General features: G+C 45.7%; 1 long non-coding RNA gene across 1 annotated transcript in view; it reads right to left on the reverse strand.

The window, feature by feature from the left end:
* Positions 1-477: 477 nt before the first annotated feature.
* Positions 478-17,748, reverse strand: part of LOC135184766 (uncharacterized) — a 125,562-nt gene continuing 108,291 nt past the window's right edge. The window contains exon 5 of the long non-coding RNA XR_010306156.1: positions 478-610. This is a non-coding gene — a long non-coding RNA (uncharacterized LOC135184766). The remainder of the gene's footprint in view (positions 611-17,748) is intronic.

The raw sequence follows: 17,748 nt of genomic DNA on the forward strand, positions 1-17,748 counted from the left end.
AACAAGTCTGGGCAAGACAGAGTCCTTAGACTCAGTGGCTCCAGGTTCTTTGTCCTCTTTCCCACAGTTTCTTCTCCCCAAAACAGAAAGAGGGAGAGCAGAAAAACATGCCTGGGCAAGCCAGGACATGTGTAAGCCTATGTTTGGCCTCTCAGGCCTACCATGACAGGCTGCTATTAGGTCTCCTCAGAGCCTCCTCCTCGTCTCCAAGGCTGAACAGCCCCACCTTCCTCAGCCTGTCCTAGAAGCAGAGACACTCCAACCCCCTGAGCATTTTCTTGGCCCTCCTCTGGACCTGCTGCATCAGGTCCATGTCCTTTCTGCTTTGAGGGCTCCAGAGCTGGGTGTAGTACTCCAGGTGAGGTCTCACCACAGCAAAGTGACAGAACCACCTCTCTGGCTCTGCTGGCAATGCTGTTTTGGATGCAGCCCAGGCTGCCATTGCCCTTCTGTGCTGCAAGCTCACACTACCTGCTCATGTCCAGTTTCTCATCCATCAGCACTCCAAGTTCTTTTCCACAGGGCTGCTTTCTCTAACCTCATCCTGCAGTCTGTATTAGTAGTGATGGTTGTTCTGGCCTGGTTTTGACTTGTACTTCACCTGTTTACACTGAAAAGAGAGAGAATCTTTCAGAAAATTACTTTTCTAAGGCAATAACTACTAAACAAAAATGATACATGGACTTCCAAGTGCACCAGGTAAGATTTTAGGATAGCTAGAGAAGCTACATTTTTTATTAGGACAGAAATCATTAGCATTCATACTTAATGAGTAACATAGTGAAGAAGATCCTAATGAGCTCTATTTTCAGCAGGTACAAATGAGGTGGTTGCCTTACCTTTAGTGGAGCTGAGTGAATAAATGCCAGCTGAGGATTTGGGCTCAGAACAGTAATTTATCAGATGTTTTACAAAGAGAACAAAAAGCAAGACCATGCTTCCTTTTTGCATGTAATCCATCTTGATGCCCAGTCCAGGTTTGTTGTGCCTGCATTAACTAGCAGAAACTGCAGCATGGCTTTAATTTGAGGGGTTGTGTTTCTTTTCTTTCTTGTTCCAGTTTGCATTTAGTGTATAAGGAGGTAATGATCTTCTAAAATTCTTCCTCATGTTGAGGTGTGTGCTAGTTTGAAGCTAGCTAGAATGTTATGGTGAGAAGGATTAGATCACAGGCTGTGAAAGAGAAACAAGGGTGATGTCTGCTTCACTCATAGGCTTACTGAGAGGTATAAGAACAAGAATGCAAACATAGATAAGGGAGTCGCTGCTTCTGCTTGGGGCATTGCCTGAGCTGCACTTCTCTCTAGCCTCTCTGGTTAATCCACTTTGCTTCCTAACCCCTCGGCCAAACCTCTGTTCTTCCTTGGGACTGGGGTAAGGTAGAGAGGGGTGGGAGAAGGTGGAAGGGCAGTTGGGAGCCCTTCCTGGGGACTCAAGTTCCTGCAGGGCTGCTGTGTTTCTGTATTAACTTTAACCTTGGATATCTCTGTCTATAACTGTATCTACTGTAAATATCTGCTTGTATATTGAGCTAAGCTGTAAATATAAGTTTCATTCAATTTCCAGAGCTGGCTGAGTCTAGTCTGGGTGATTCCCAAAGTGTGGGGGGGTGAGTAACACCCACACCATCATAAGGTGGAACTTCCTGTGCTGTAGTTTATACCCCTCACTGCTTGTCCAATCACAGGGCATAACTGAGAAGAATTTGTCCCCTCTCTCTTGCCCCCCAGCCTTCAGATATTTATAAACATTGATTAGATCCCCTCTAAGTCTTCTCTTCAGCATGTGAAAGGTGAAAGACAAGCTCAACTCAAGTATAATGGGAGTCTTACTTGGGTCAAGAGCAGGCAGCCAGGCACAAGAAAATGAAGAGCCTTATGTGAAGTCCTGGAATGATCTATAGGAAAGCCAAGGTTTCTACCTCATTACTTTACCATAGTTCTGAGGGAATATTCATGGTCACCATCTCCTAACCCATAGAGGCTTTTACATGGACTGCATGCAGTCTTTGGATGGGCTGAGAAGGATATAATTACAGGATCACAGGATGTGGGAATGCAAAGTGAAGAAGGCTAATAACAGGCCAGATGCTGACCTTGGTTCCCACCAGCTGCTGGCTACCTTATCTCAGAAAGGATAGATACTGGACACCTCACTAATGAGGAAAACACGGCATGGTTTATGCTGATGGAGGGGGTTGTCCTTGACTAATTATGCTAATGTGTAGGTGTGTGCTGAGGGTATATATTGAGAGCCAAAATGACCAGTAAAGGTCTCTGGCATAATTCACACTGAATCGTCTGGAGTCCATGTGGCATCGCCTTGATCACACTGATCTGTGGGGCAAGCTAAACAGGTTCCTGCAACAGCAGGATGTTAAGATTTGGAAGGGACCTCCACACATCATAGAGTCCAACCTCTCTACCATAGAACCTAGCTCAGGTTGCACAAGAACACAGTTGGATTCAATCATCTTAGAGGTCTTTCCCAACCAAAACAATTCTACAATGCTAGAAATGAGAAGCTTCTGACAAAACTCAACCATCAGAAGAGGGGATTGGTCTCTTCTCCCAGGCACCCAGTGACAGAACAAGGGCAGATTTAGGCTGGATGTTAGGAAGAAGTTCTTCATAGAGAGACTGATTGGCATTGGAAGGGGCTGCCCGGGGAGGTGGTGGAGGCACCATCCCTGGAAGTGTTTAAAAGGAGACTGGATGAGGCACTTAGTGCAAGGGTTTAGTTGATTAGATGGTGTTGAGAGAGAAGTTGGACTTGATGATCTTGAAGGGTTTTTACAACACGATTATTTCTGTGATTTTTGTATGATGATTGCTCTTTGCCTTCACTAACTTCCCAAACAAGAGCTGACCCCATTAACCAGCTACAGTTCTCTCACTTTTCCTTTTGCCCTTCCACTGAACCTTTAAAAATGCCCCTTCTTTGTCTTCACATGGTACAATATGCTTGATTGTTAGAGAAGTTACAGGGAAATGCCTGTGAGATGTGTTTTATTCTCACAAAGCCACTCTGCTACAGCTTTGCTAGGGAATGTTTGTCCAAAATAAACCACTTTCAGTGGTGAAGCTAAAGAACAAAGAACATGCATAGAAGAGATTTCTTAGCACAGAAACATTGGCAACATTGAGGCATGAGTTACTGCTTTGTTAGCACCTGGAGCACCTTACCTAAAGCAGCAGAGGCTTCTGCTTGTTCAACAGGGTTAAACCATAGAAGAAAGCTTTCTGTTGAGCTGTGCATTCTGCAAATAAGGGCTGTAAAACTACATTAGGAAAGAGAGCAAAACAGTAACTCAACCAAGATGATCTTCCAAGCACTTCACAAATAGGAAGTAAAGAAACAGATTAAAAAGACAAATTTATTGTCAGAGACAATAAACCAGCAAGACTCTTGCCATTTCTCACTGGATGATACATTTCAGTACTCTCACCTTTAATATGATTTGTTTAACATAAATAGTGGAGAAGCTACACAGTAAATGAAAGGAAGAAGAAAATATATTGTGGATTCTGCAGTTTGCAGGGGATTTAATCTCTGAACTGACCATGATATAAAAACACAATCAAATTCCACCACAAATAAAAGATGCTGTTTTTCTTGCACTTCTGCTGGTTTGTTTTGGAGCTCTCCCCCCCCCCCATCCATCTGCTTTACATAAAGCACTGTTTTTGTTAAAGATATTGATTTATCTCCTTGTTTTTCAACTAAGCACTTTTAATTAAAAGAGAAAACAGGTTTTGTGGCATCTTCTCCAGTAGATTTTACTTCCTTTTGATGTTTTCTCCTCGTATGCCTTGATGCTCAGGCTGTAACATATGCCTGTGAATCATTTTAGAGCTAATTTGAATGGCAAAATAGAAAACAGCTTCTAGCTTGGGGGTTAAATTATTGCAAGCAGTGTAACTTGGGTTGTGATTATATTCAACATGATTGTGTAGGGTTTGCATCTTGTCCAAGATTTGGTTACATTAGACAAGGAATAGTAGCCTGTTTGAAACAGAAGCTTCCCTGTTCAACATGTTAGAAAAAAAACCCACAGCATAAGGAGTACTAAAATCCTTTGTGTTGATGTTGGTTTTCTCCTATCAAGTGGTGTAAACACATTTCTACTTAACAGAGGATTGTGAAATAGGACAAAAGAGTATTCAGAGAATTCTCAGGGTTGGAAGGGACCTCAAGAATTTACCCAGTTCCAACCCCTCCTGCCATCACAGAGTCATGGATTCACAGAGTCACAGAAACATCCAGGTTGGAAAAGCCCCTCAGGATCCAACCATTAACCCTACTCTGCAAGAATCACCTTAAACCATATCCCCAAGCACCACATCCAAACAACCTTTAAACACAATCCAGGGTAGGCAACTCCAACACCTCCCTAGGCAGCTTATTCCAGTGCCTGACCACTCTCTCCACAAAGAACTTTTTTCTAATGTCCAATCTAAACCTCCCTAATCTCAGCTTGAGGCCATTCCCCCTTGTTCTGCCTCCAATTACCTGCAAGAAGAGACCAGCAGCATCTTCTTCACAATGTCCCTTCAGGTAGTTGTAGAGAGCAATGAGATCTCTCCTCAGCCTTCTCTCTTTCAAACTTTCCACCCTTTCTGTTATCTCAGAATCTGTCTTAGGTGCAGGGTGAGCTGGAAAGGTCAGCAGAGGGGTGTTAAGAGCAGAATTAGTTGGGAAATGTGCAGGTTCAGGCAGAAGAGTTAATAGGGCAATAATCAGGCAGAGAGTGTGTTATCTGTACTTGTGCCCTTGTTTTCATAGGTCCCAGCAGAACGAATGGGTAATGTGGGCCTCACCTTATTCTCTTTTCACAGTCAATAATCTGATTTCTCTCCTTAAAATATTCCACTTAGCCTCAAACCAGCACAAGAATCCATAACACAAATAAATCTTTTCCAAACGTCTCAGAAACAAAACCACTGAAGAGAGCTTAGGATCAACTTTTTCTCTTTTTGCTTTCCCTCCTTTTTAGCTTTCATTCTTTCAGTTCAGTTTTTACTATTGTATGCAAAATTGTGTCTAGAATCATAGAATCAACCAGGTTGGAAGAGACCTCCAAGATCATCCAGTCCAACCTAGCACCCAGCCCTATCCAGTCAACTAGACCATGGCACCAAGTGCCTCATCCAGGCTTTGCTTGAAGACCTCCAGGGACAGTGACTCCACCAGCTCCCTGGGCAGCCCATTCCAATGCCAATCACTCTCTCTGCCAACAACTTCCTCCTAACATCCAGCCTATACTTCTAGATATAAAGAACAAAACAACAAGAAGCAGCAGCAGCTAATAGCTAAAACAGTGGTGTGTTTAGCAAGGGGTGAATTTGGCAAGACAGATTTGGTAAGAGGTGAATCCCCTCACCTTCTAGCTGGTGCTCAGAGATTAGAGGGGCTAGGAGTGGTTGGGTTCCTCTCTTAACAGCTACCCCTTTTGTTGCCATGGCTATAGGCCTGAGACCAGATGCACTCACAGCCTGTCTGCTGAAGGTCTGGCCACATTCAAGAGCAGCAGCTGGGTGCACAAACAGTGTGATTTATTTATATGCAGCACATACAGATCCTTTAAGACTGGCAGTGATAAATGCACTAAACTACAGACTAGCTCTGTAGCTCTAAAATATGATTGCAACCACAAATTTGATCTCCTGGGGAAGTGCTTGGCATAGCCAAGGTGACAAATTTTACCAAAAGGTGTCCCTCCAAGGGGGAGGTGAGGAGGACAAACCCATCAATCTCTCCCTGCTGTTTGGCATCGGACTTGAATTCCCTTCCAAATGAGATAGGAAATTGGAGTACCTTGTTATCTACTGCTGTGCAGAGCGTGTGGGTGGGACTGTAGTCAGGTCATGGTTCCTGGTGGTCAAACTGTTGTTCCTTTATCAGTGGCACAAAACATTTCTATTTTTGATCTCACTCCTCTGCTCAGCAGCGTTGCAGGTGATAAGGGGAAGAATGGAACAGTGGGGAACAGCCTTGCCTCTCCCTTCTCCCTGGTACCATGGCAACACAGACCATCAAATCTACGCCCAGCTTCTGTGCCTGCTCTGGTCACTCTGTGTTTATCAGCTTTTTAATTTTCCACTGGCTTCCAAAAACACAGGGAGGCTCACTTCAGGCTTTATTGCAGGAACAGAGCTCCTCAGACCTGGAGTATACAGCTAGATAATTTTAAAGTACCCTGGGAAAAGAAAAGGGAGAGAAGCTGGTAGTGTGTTTGGAAGTTGCTCCTTTCACGTGGGAAGCTGTGAAACATTGCTTAGCTTGTTTATAAATCACATCAGTGTCTCTTTGATCCACTTATGTTTCATTAAGACAATGCTAGAAGCAAAGCATGACCTCTTACCGTGTTTACCAGTCCTGTAAATCACTGAATTGCCAATCATATGCTCAAGGTTAAGAGCACTGTATATAGAAAGGAAACAAAAGAGTTAGTCTCCTGCTCTTTGAATTACAGCAATTAGGAGTTCATCCAACACCTAGAACAAACCTGACCCATGGACTGAGATTGCAGGTGAGGTTTTTAAGAAGAGCCTAAGGGAAGGCAGGGCTCAAACCTGCTGCTGTTCAATGAAGAGTTGGAAGCTCTTTGCCATTCCTGTCCCAGAGTAAAATATTTTATTGCTACTTTTGAAGTGCCCAAATTAGAATTCAGTCTGAGGTAGTTCTGTTATTAGCTTGGAGCTACATTATTGCACAGCAACACAAAAAAAACCCCCAAACCATAAAAACCCAACCCTGGCATATACCTCAGGAAGCAGAGGAAGATTTAGGCTTTTAGAAACATTCTGCTCTCTCTGTGCTGTTTTTTAATCCTATTTAGTATATAAACTAAAGCAACCCAAAAAAAAAAGCAAAGGAGTGGAGCATGGAAAAATAATGATGATAATAAGAATAATTATAATAACTATGGTCATAATAATTATGATGATAATAATGATTATAGTTATTGATAATGATGATAATAAAGATAATGATGATGATGATAACAATAATAGTAATGTGTTCCACTTTACTGTCTACAAGTACCTGAAGGGGCATTGTAGCCAGGTGGGGGGTGGCCTCTTCTCCCAGGCAACCAGCAATAGAACAAGGGGACACAGTCTCAAGTTGTGCCAGGGTAGATATAGGCTGGATATTAGGAAGAAGTTCTTCACAGAGAGAGTGATTGGCATTGGAATGGGCTGCCCAGGGAGGTGGTGGAGGCACCATCCCTGGGGGTCTTCAAGAAAAGACTGGATGAGGCACTTAGTGCCATGGTCTAGTTGATTGGTTAGGGCTGGGTGCTAGGTTGGACTGGATGATCTTGGAGGTCTCTTCCAACCTGGTTGATTCTATGATTCTATGATTAAAGAAGTGACCCTTCTGGTTGCAGAGCTGTCATATATGTGTGTGTACCTTCTGTTGGACCTGCCCTTTGGCTTTACTGATTGCCACTTGCAGTGTTCATTAAGCTTCCTGCCATCATCTTTTCAAGCATCAGGTCCCTCTGATATTGTTGCTTTTACCTGCTTGTCACTGTGCTTTCAGCTTTCTGGGGAAGACAGGCGATGTATGCACACCAGTGCTGTACTAGAGGGCTGCTACCTTGCTATGTGAATGATAGGTTCTTGCCCTTTTGTGATGAGGGATACCTTGCAGTCATGAGTGTGGCAGCTTCTAAAAGCACATGAGAATCAGCTAGAAGTTCACTGATCTTGGCTGGAAATGACATTATCTGGCATAATTTCACATAGCATGCAGATACCTGCTTGGCTTTGCAGGGTGTCTGATCTAACAAGCAGTTATTCACATGGATAACTTCACAGATGTGCCCGCTTGCTTTCAGCAGCGCTGCCTAGCTGTGTAAAGGATTATTGCATGGCATTCTGGGCTGCAGCAGGAGACGTGTAGCCAGCAGGGCCAGGGAGGTGATTCTCCCTCCCTACTCTGCTCTGCTGAGACTCCACCTGCAGTATTGCATCCAGTTCTGGAGCCAACATTACAAGAAGGATGTGGAGATGCTGGAGCATGTCCAGAGAAGGGCCAGGAGGATGCTCAGAGGCTGCAGTAGCTCTGCTGTGAGCACAGACTGAAAGAGTTGAGACTGTGCAGTCTGGAGAAGAGGAGGCTCCCAGGTGACCTTCCTGTGGCCTTCCAGCATCTGAAGGGGGCTACAAAAAAGCTGGGGAGGGACTTTTTAGGATATCAGAGAGTGCCAGGACTGGGGGGAATGAAGCAAAGCTGGAGGTGGGGAGATTCAGAGTGGAGGTGAGGAGGAAGTTGTTGAGCATGAGAGTGGTGAGAGGCTGGAATGGAATGGGTTGCCCAGGGAGGTGGTTGAGGCCCCATGGCTGGATAAGGCTGTGGCCAACCTGATCTAGGGTAGAGTGTCCCTGGGCATGGCAGGGAGGTTGGAACTAGATGCTCCTTATGGTCCCTTCCAACCCTGACTGATTCTGAGATTCTATATGGAAGATAAAGATCTGCATTATGTAGAATCACAGGACCATGGGCCTTTTTTGGGTTGGAAAAGACCTGTAAGATTATTGAGTCCAAGAAACCAACATATAGATTGGACTTGGTGATCCTGAAGATCTTTTTCAACCTGGATGTTTCTGTGATAACACCACCATGGTCATTAAACCGTGTCCCAAAGTGCCACATGCACACACCTCCAGGGATGGTGATTCCACCACCTTCCTGGGCAGCCTGTTCCAATGCCTGACCACTCTCTCAGGGAAGAAATTGTTCCTAATATCCAAACTAAAGTTCCTCTGGCAGACCTCACACATATAAGTCCTTACAATTTCAGATCTTACATATATCAGTCTGATTTCAGAAGTATTTGTTGCATGTACTTAAGATTGATTAACTGCATAGAAAACACAGCATTGTTGTCTGTGCAGCACTGTGGCGCAGCCTCTTGTTTATGCTCTTCATCAGATCCTTCTGAGTGGAAAAAGCTGCATATTTTCTGAGAACTTTCAAGCAGAATTGATGCATTTAGGTCTCTTCATTTAATCAGTCTTTCCCTAACCATTCCCGTGCACTGAACAGGAATAACTCTGCATGCTGTGAATGGTGCTTAATAATACTCCTTAGAATTGAGAGTGACTTTAGCTCTCTAATATTTACTCTGTGGCATCTTCTGTAAATTAGAATCGTGGAATCACAGAATCAAGCAGATTGGAAGAGACCTCCAAGATCATCCAGTCCAACCTAGCACCCAGCCCTGGCCAATCAACCAGACCATGGCACTAAGTGCCTCATCCAGGCTTTGATTCAACACCTCCAGGGATGGTGACTCCACCACCTCCCTGGGCAGCCCATTCCAATGCCAATCACTCTCTCTGACAACAACTTCCTCCTAACATCCAGCCTAGACCTCCCCTGGCACAGCTTGAGACTGTGTCCCCTTCTTCTGTTGCTGGTTGCTTGGAAGAAGAGACTGACCCTCATCTGGCTGCAGCCTCCCTTTAGGTAGCTGTAGACAGCAATGAGGTCTGCCCTGAGCCTCCTCTTCTGCAGGCAGATTGCAATGGTTTGGAAGGGACTCCCAAAGGTCATTTTTTCTACCCCCCTGCAGTCCACAGGGACACCTTCAACTAGTAGAGCAGGCTGCCTGGGGCCACATTAAGTCTGATCTTGAATGTCTTCAAGAGCAGGGCTTCAACCACATCCCTGTGCAACCTGTTCCATCATTTTACCACTTTCATTGTAAACAACTTTCTCCTGATGTCCAACCTAAATGTACTCTGCTCTAGTTTCAAACCTTTGCCCTTTTGAACAGTCCTTTCCCACCCTCTTCCAGTTTAAACCCATAACCCCTTGTCCTGTCATTACAAGAACCTGTAAATAGTCCCTCCCCAGCCTTCCTGTAGGTTCCCTTCAGATATTGAAATGTAGCAATAAGGTCTCCCTGGAGCCTTCTCTTCTCCAGACTGAACATCTCTAATTCATTCAGCCTGTATTCCCAGGAGAGATGCTACTTGTTTGTGCTTCTTGGAGCAGGTTCTTCTAGTCAAGGTGACCATTTCACCCTCATAGCTCTTTTCTCTGGTCCAGAATAGTTTTTCAGCTGATGCCTATGCCCAAGCATGTCAGTTCCAGTAAGTGCTTTAAAAAATCAGACACACAGCACATAGTTGGATATAGAAATGGATCCTTTCGTTAGTGAAGTTCCCTTTTATGCAGTGGAGGACTTGTTCTGAGGCATTATGCTCAAAAAAGTAATGTGCTGCATAAAGATAATTGAGGATATATCATTGGTACCTTCAACATGCACCATTAAAGCATGCTTTTGCTGAAATGTAACAGGCTCTTCTCTTTAAAATATCAGCTGGCAGCAAAAGAACACCAAGTAAAATTGTTTGCCCTTTTCTCTCTTCTTTTTTAGGTCCTAAATGCTTCCTTATGTTAGAGCCCCTTTCAGAACTCAGGTTGTGAAGTGTGCAAATGTGTAGCTTCCTACTGGATTAAAAATATCAGCTGTTGTGAACGTCATATGTCAAGAATCTATAGTGTGGGCAGACTGCTCAGTTTTGCAACAGTAGATGGCTTTGGAAATGAGGTTTCCTGTGTTCACTTGGCAAAACAATTCTTGTCTTTGCCTTGATGAGGGTTGAGTTTTCAGCTGTGAGTTATCCTCTTGAAGTAACTTTATCTTTTAATATGAAGGCTGCATCAGGTGTACTCCTTTCACTGTTTCGCTGTTCTTTTGGAAAGAGTTTGAGTTAAATGAGGACTTCAGGCAAGAATGGACAGAATAACAGGATGTCCAGAGTTGGAAGGGGCCCAAAGAGATTGTTGAGTCAGAGAATCATACAATCATAGAATCAACCAGGTTGGAAGAGACCTCCAAGATCATCCAGCCCAACCTAGCACCCAGCCCTGTCCAATCAAACATATCATGGCACTAAGTGCCTCATCCAGGCTTTTCCTGAACACCTCCAGGGATGGTGACTTCACCACCTCCCTGGGCAGCCCATTCCAATGCCAATCACTCTCTGGCAACAACTTCCTCCTAGCATCCAGCCTAGACCTTCCTCAGCACAACTTGAGACTGTGTCCCCTTCTTCTATTGCTGGTTGCCTGGGAGAAGAGTCCAACCCCACCTGGCTACAACCTCCCTTCAGGTAGTTGTAGACATCTTCTGGCTGAAAGCCCTGGTTTTACCTAATATGGTCAAGCTTGGCCATTCTGATTGGCTAATCTATGTCCAAAGCCACATTGTCTCAGGCTGTGTTGATAAAAAGGATGAGCAGGTAGCACAGTGTGCTGCTGCTGCTTCATGGCATCCTGAAGCTGCCTGTAAACACCACTGCCTTGAGTTTACAGGCGGTGGAGTCGCTGTCCCTGGAGGTGTTCAAGCAAAGCCTGGATGAGGCACTTAGTGCCATGGTCTGGTTGAGTGGCTAGGGCTGGGTGCTAGGTTGGACTGGCTGAGCTTGGAGGTCTCTTCCAACCTGCTTAATTCTATGCTTCTATGATTTACTTCTGCACTCCAGCTAACAGAACATTGGATGAGGAGGTTAGGAGCACTCACTGATCAACTTTGTTACCTCTACTCTAAGTCAGATAAGACTAATTAAGACCTTCATTATGTGGCCTTTTCTGACTGCACTAAGAGTTAAAGCTTATATCCTTGACTCCATTTCATTTATAATGAATCAGTGGAGCAAAAGAGAGAGGATCCTCTTAGGCCAATGGCCTCCTGGGGCTGCATCAAAAGCAGTATTGCCAGCAGATCCAGAGAGGTGAGACACTTTGCTCTGCTCTGGTAAGACCTCACCTGGAGTGCTGCATCCAGCTCTGGAGTCCTCAACACAGGAAGGACATGAACCTGATGGAGCATGTCTAGAGGAGGGCCACAAAAATGATCAGGGGGTTGGAGCAGCTCTGCTATGAGGACAGGCTGAGGGAGCTGGGGGTGTTCAACATGGAGAAGAGAAGGCTCTGAGGACATCTAATAACAGCCCTCCAGGACCTGAAGGGGACCTACAAGAAGGACAGAGAGAGACTGTTTACAAAGGCCTGCAGTGACAGGACTAGGGGCAATGGTTTCAAAGTAGAGAAGAACAGATTTAGATTGAATATTAAGAATAGATTCTGCACCATGAGGGTGCTGGAACACTGGAACAGGTTCCCCAGGGGGGTGGTACACAGTGGCTGTAAGTTGCAGCAAAAGAGGTTCTGCCTCAACACAAGGGGGAACTTCTTTACTGTGAGGGTCACAGAGCACTGGCACAGGCTGCCCATAGAGGTTGTGGAGTCTCCTTCTCTGGAGACTTTCAAGGCCTGTCTGGATGTGTTCCTCTGTGATCTGTGTTAGATAGGATTGTCCTGCTCTGGCAGGGGGGTTGGACTCGATGATCTCCTTGGGTCCCTTCCAACCCCTAACATCCTGTGTGCCTTTGGTACCCAAGTTGAGGCCCCATCCCTGGAGATATTCAAGGTGAGGCTGGACAGGGCTCTGGGTAAACTGATCTGATTGAAGATGTCTCTGCTGACTGCAGAGAAGGTTAGACTGGATGCCCTTAGGAGATTCCTTCCAACCCACAGCATTTTGTGACTCTGTGATCTTTTATACATCTGAGGAGGTCAGGAGAACATGTGTAAATTCCAGGTAGTACCACAGGTTTCTGAGTGCTTTCTGTGAAGCTGCATTGCTACTTAAGGAAAATAACTGGTGCTTTGGTTTTGGTTTTCATGGGGTTTGATTTTCATTGATGTTGTGCAGTAACGATTTCAGTGGCTTCAATCTACTCTTTAGTCAAACAACATCAAGAAGATGAATATATCTGAAGGGCTTTTCCAGGAGGAACACACAAAACTACAGTTGTATTGTTGGCATTACAATTATTGCAGTTACAGATCCAGAGCAAACAGAAGTAAATCTGTGTGATGGCTGAAGCCAATCTTGCTGCCTTCTGTACACAGTGAAATCCATATGTCTGGTGAAAGGTAGTATGAAGCCTAAAGCAATCTCATGCAGAGGAATCTGCTTTCAAATCACTCTTAAGGTAATTTTAGGTTTATTTTGATCAGTCTCTCACTTCTTTATTATAAAATCTATTTTTTACAGTGTGATCATAGAATCACAGAATGCCAGGGGCTGGAAAGGACCTCAAAAGCTCACCCCTCTGCCAGAGCAGGTTCACTTATAACAGATCACACAGGAATGCATCCAGGCAGGTCTTGACTATCTCCAGAGAGGGAGGCTCCACAACTCCCATGACTGGGGGACTTGAGCATCTCCCCTATGAAGCGAGACTGAGAGCCCTGAGGCTGTTTAGACTGGAGAAGGTTGAGAGGAGATGTGAGCAATGTCTATGAACATCTGAAAGATGGGTGTCAAGTGGCTGGGGCCAATCTCTTTTCAATGATCAGCAGCAAGAAGCCAAGAAGTAATGGTTACAAACTGGAACAGAGAACATGAGGAGAAACTTCTTTACAGTGAGGGTGCTGGAGCCCTGGAACAGGCTACCCAGAGAGGTTGTGGAGTCTCCTTCTCTGGAGACTTTCCAAACCCACCTGGATGCATTTCTGTGTGAACTAAGCCTAGGAGATCCTGCCTTGGCAGGGAGGTTGGTCTGGATGATCTCTGGAGGTCCTTTCCAAGCTCTAAAGTTCTGTGATTCTGTGATTCTTATTTTAAAATTTAAGATTAATTTCAAGGTCAGTTTAATTCTTAGGTCATTTAGACCTACATAGAATCACAGAATCAGTCAGGGTTGGAAGGGACCACAAGGATCATCCAGTTCCAACCTCCCTGCCATGGGCAGGGACACCTCACACTAGATCAGGCTGCCCACAGCCTCATCCAGCCTGGCCTTAAACATCTCCAGGGATGGGGCTTCCACTACCTCCCTTCCAAGTTCTCACCACCCTCATTCTGAGGAACTTCTTCCTAACACCCAGTCTGAATCTACCCTCCTTTATCTTGGTTCCATTCCCCTGGACCAGGCTGCCCAGAGAGGCTGTGGAGTCTCCTTCTCTGGAGACTTTCAAGGCCTGTCTGGATGTGTTCCTCTGTGATCTATGTTAGGCAGTATTGCCCTGCTCTAGCAGGGGGGTTGGACTGGATGATCTTCTTGGGTCCCTTCCAACCCCTAACATCCTGTGAGCCTATGAATGGAAAGATGTAGTTTCACAGAAGTGTTAAAAGTGAAAGGTATTAGTGGCATTACAGTCACTCAGGCATAACAGCAGTTAAGACATCTAATCTAACAGCAAGATTGTCTAGCCCATAAATAGTGTCTCTGAGTAACGTGTTACAAGCACCATTATGTGTTACCAGCATCCTGCCTTGGCAGGGAGGTTGGACTGGATGATATCTGGAGGTCCCTTCCAACATCTAAGGTTGCATGATTCTGTGATTATCTCACTTTGACAAGGCAGATTCATCTATACCTAAACCAATAACTGTTTACCAGAGGCATCAGCTCTGTTCTTTGTACAGTAGTTTCTGAAAATCTTAAAGCTAAAGCAGCCTTAATGCTATTTATTTCCATCAGTTAATCAGTTAGGAAGAAGTTCCTTACAGTGAGGGTGGTGAGACACTGGCATAGGTTGCCCAGGGATGTTGTGACTGTTCCCTCCGTAGAGGTGTCCAAGGTTAGATTGGACAAGGCTTTGAGCAACCTGTTCTAGTGGGAGGTGTGCCTGCCTATGGCAGGAGGTTAGAGCTGGCTGAGCTTTGAGATCCCTTCCATCCTAAACCATTCTGTGATTCTATGATCTGTACTTAAAACAATAACTGTTTCCCCTGTCATTGGCATTGGAATGGGCTGCCCAGGGAGGTGGTGGAGTCACCATCCCTGGAGGTGTTGAAGCAAAGCCTGGATGAGGCACTTAGTGCCGTGGTCTGGTTGACTGGACAGGACTGGGTGCTAGGTTGGACTGGGTGATCCTGGAGGTCTCTTCCAACCTGCTTGATTCTATGATTCTTGTTACAGTAGTTTATGAAAATGTTAAAGCTTAAGCAGCCTGAATGTTATTTCTTTTAGTCAGTTAGAAATGGCAAAATGTCTTTAGATACTCTCCCTTCTACCATCTCTACAGCTAAAACAGTTTAGACTTACTTTGCTTGCATCTTTGGCCTTGTGTTCCATCTCTACTTTTAATTCTACTTCAGTAGTTTCTTGTCAGTTGTAATCAAATCTGCCCCAGGGAAGCATGACAGATATTAGCTTATCTTTAGTGGCATTCCTGGTGAGTTTGTGTTGACTTCAGCAGCTTGTTTGCAGTGAATTTAGTGTTTGCCTTCAGCACGTTGGTTGCATTTGTCCAGTGGTTTACAATGCATCTGATACAGGCTTCCAGATCTCATGAATATTATCTGCTAAATTATTGATCTGCTTTTCTGCATCACTGTTGCCAACTGCTCAGTTTTGTAACTGAGTAAGTGCTCACCAAGCACCATCATTCGACAGCCAATAAGATGCAAACTGTCACCTAAGATCTGCTTTGGTGAAAACTCATTTGGTGCTCTGTGTCCACCTCTGGAGCCCACAGCATGGGAAAGACATAGAATCATAGAATAATAGAATCAAGCAGGCTGGAAGAGACCTCCAAGCTCATTCAGTCCAACCTAGCACCCAGCCCTAGCCAATCAACCAGACCATGGCACTAAGTGCCTCAAGTCTTTGCTTGAACACCTCCAGGGATGGTGACTCCACCACCTCCCAGGGTAGCTCATTCCAATGCCAATCACTCTCTCTGCCAACAACTTCCTCTTAACATCCAGCCTAGACCTCCCCTGGCACAACTTGAGACTGTGTCCCCTTGCTCTGTTGCTGCTTGCCTGGGAGAAGAGAGCAACCCCACCTGGCTACAACCTCCCTTCAGGTAGCTGTAGACAGCAATGAGGACACAGAAACACCACCACAGATCTCAGAGCTGCTCTGTGGAATTCACATTCCTTCTTACATAATTTAAAGTGCTCAGCCTTGAGCAAGATCCTGTGAAAATTCACCCTTGTTTTCTAGAGGGAGGGAAGGTAAAGAAGAGAACAACTTGCTGAGAAAGAATTGTGAGGCAAAACATTTGATAATCACAGAAAGTTAGGGGTCAGAAGAGACCTCAAAAGCTCATCCAGTCCAACCCCTTTGCCAGAGCAGGATCACCTAGAGCAGGTCACACAGAAACACATCTAGGTGGGTTTTTAATGACTCCACAACCTCTCTGGGCAGCCTATTCCAGGGCTCTGTCACCCACACAGTGAAAAAGTTTTTCCTCATGTTCACATGGAACCTCCTCTGCTCCAGCTTTCACTCATTGCCCCTTATCCTGTCTTTGGGCATCACTGAGCAGAGCCTGGCTCCATCCTTCTGACATTGCTCTGCACAACTTTATCAACATGAACAAGGGCACCTCTCAGTCTCCTCTTCTTCAAGCTAAAGAAGCTAAAGAACCCCAGCTCCCTCAGCCTGTCCTCAAAAGGAAGATGCTCCACTTCCTTCATCATTTATGTGCCTCTGTGCTGGACTCTTTGAAGCAGGTCCCTGATGTCCTTCTTAAACTGAGGGGCCCAGAACTGGACACAGTATTCCAGAAATGACCTTACCAGGGCAGAGTAGAGAGGAAGGAGAACTTTCTTCACAGTATCACAGTATCACAGTATCACCAAGGTTGGAAGAGACCTCACAGATCATCAAGTCCAACCCTTTACCACAGTGCCCAAGGCTAGACCATGGCACCAAGTGCCACATCCAACCTTGCCTTGAACTGCCCCAGGGACGACGACTCCACCACCTCCCCAGGCAGCCCATTCCAGTGCCTAATGACTCTCTCAGTGAAGAACTTTCTCCTCACCTCGAGCCTAAATTTCCCCTGGCGCAGCCTGAGGCTGTGTCCTCTTGTTCTGGAGCTGGCCACCTGAGAGAAGAGAGCAACCTCCTCCTGGCCACAACCACCCCTCAGGTAGTTGTAGACAGCAATAAGGTTACCCCTGAGCCTCCTCTTCTCCAGGCTAAACAACCCCAGCTCCCTAAGCCTCTCCTCGTAGGGCTGTGCTCAAGGCCTCTCACCAGCCTCGTCGCCCTTCTCTGGACACGCTCAAGCATCTCAGTGTCCTTCCTAAACTGGGGGGCCCAGAACTGAACGCAGTACTCGAGGTGTGGTCTGACCAGTGCAGAGTACAGGGGCAGAATGACCTCCCTGCTCCTGCTGACCACACCACTCCTGATACAAGCCAGGATGCCACTGGCTCTCTTGGCCACCTGGGCACACTGCTGGCTCATGTTCAGGCGGGTATCAATCAGTACCCCCAGATCCCTCTCTGTCTGGCTGCTCTCCAGCCACTCCGACCCCAGCCTGTATCTCTGCATGGGGTTGTTGTGGCCAAAGTGCAGCACCCTGCACTTTGAGCTATTGAACCCCATCCCATTGGCCTCTGCCCATCTGTGCAGGTGGTCAAGGTCCCGCTGCAGAGCCCTTCTGCCCTCCAGCTCAGTCACATCTGCCCCCAGCTTAGTGTCATCTGCAAACTTGCTAATCATTCTCCTTCTAATATACCCAAGGATGCTATTGGCCTTCTTGGCCCCAAGGACACATTGCTGGCTCATGATCATCCTTCTATCCACCAAGGTGGAGGTACAGGTCCCTCTCCTCTGTGCTTCTCTCCAACAGGTCAGTCTGCAACCTATACTGGTCCATGGGGTTGCTCTTTTCCAGATAATGCTTTCTTCTTCTAGTGGACTTAAAGAAGAATCAATCAGTGCTCTGTAGTATGCAAGAACAATCATA

Source organism: Pogoniulus pusillus, chromosome 21 (genome assembly GCF_015220805.1).
Source record: "Pogoniulus pusillus isolate bPogPus1 chromosome 21, bPogPus1.pri, whole genome shotgun sequence".
In the NCBI taxonomy this organism is placed as follows: domain Eukaryota; kingdom Metazoa; phylum Chordata; class Aves; order Piciformes; family Lybiidae; genus Pogoniulus; species Pogoniulus pusillus.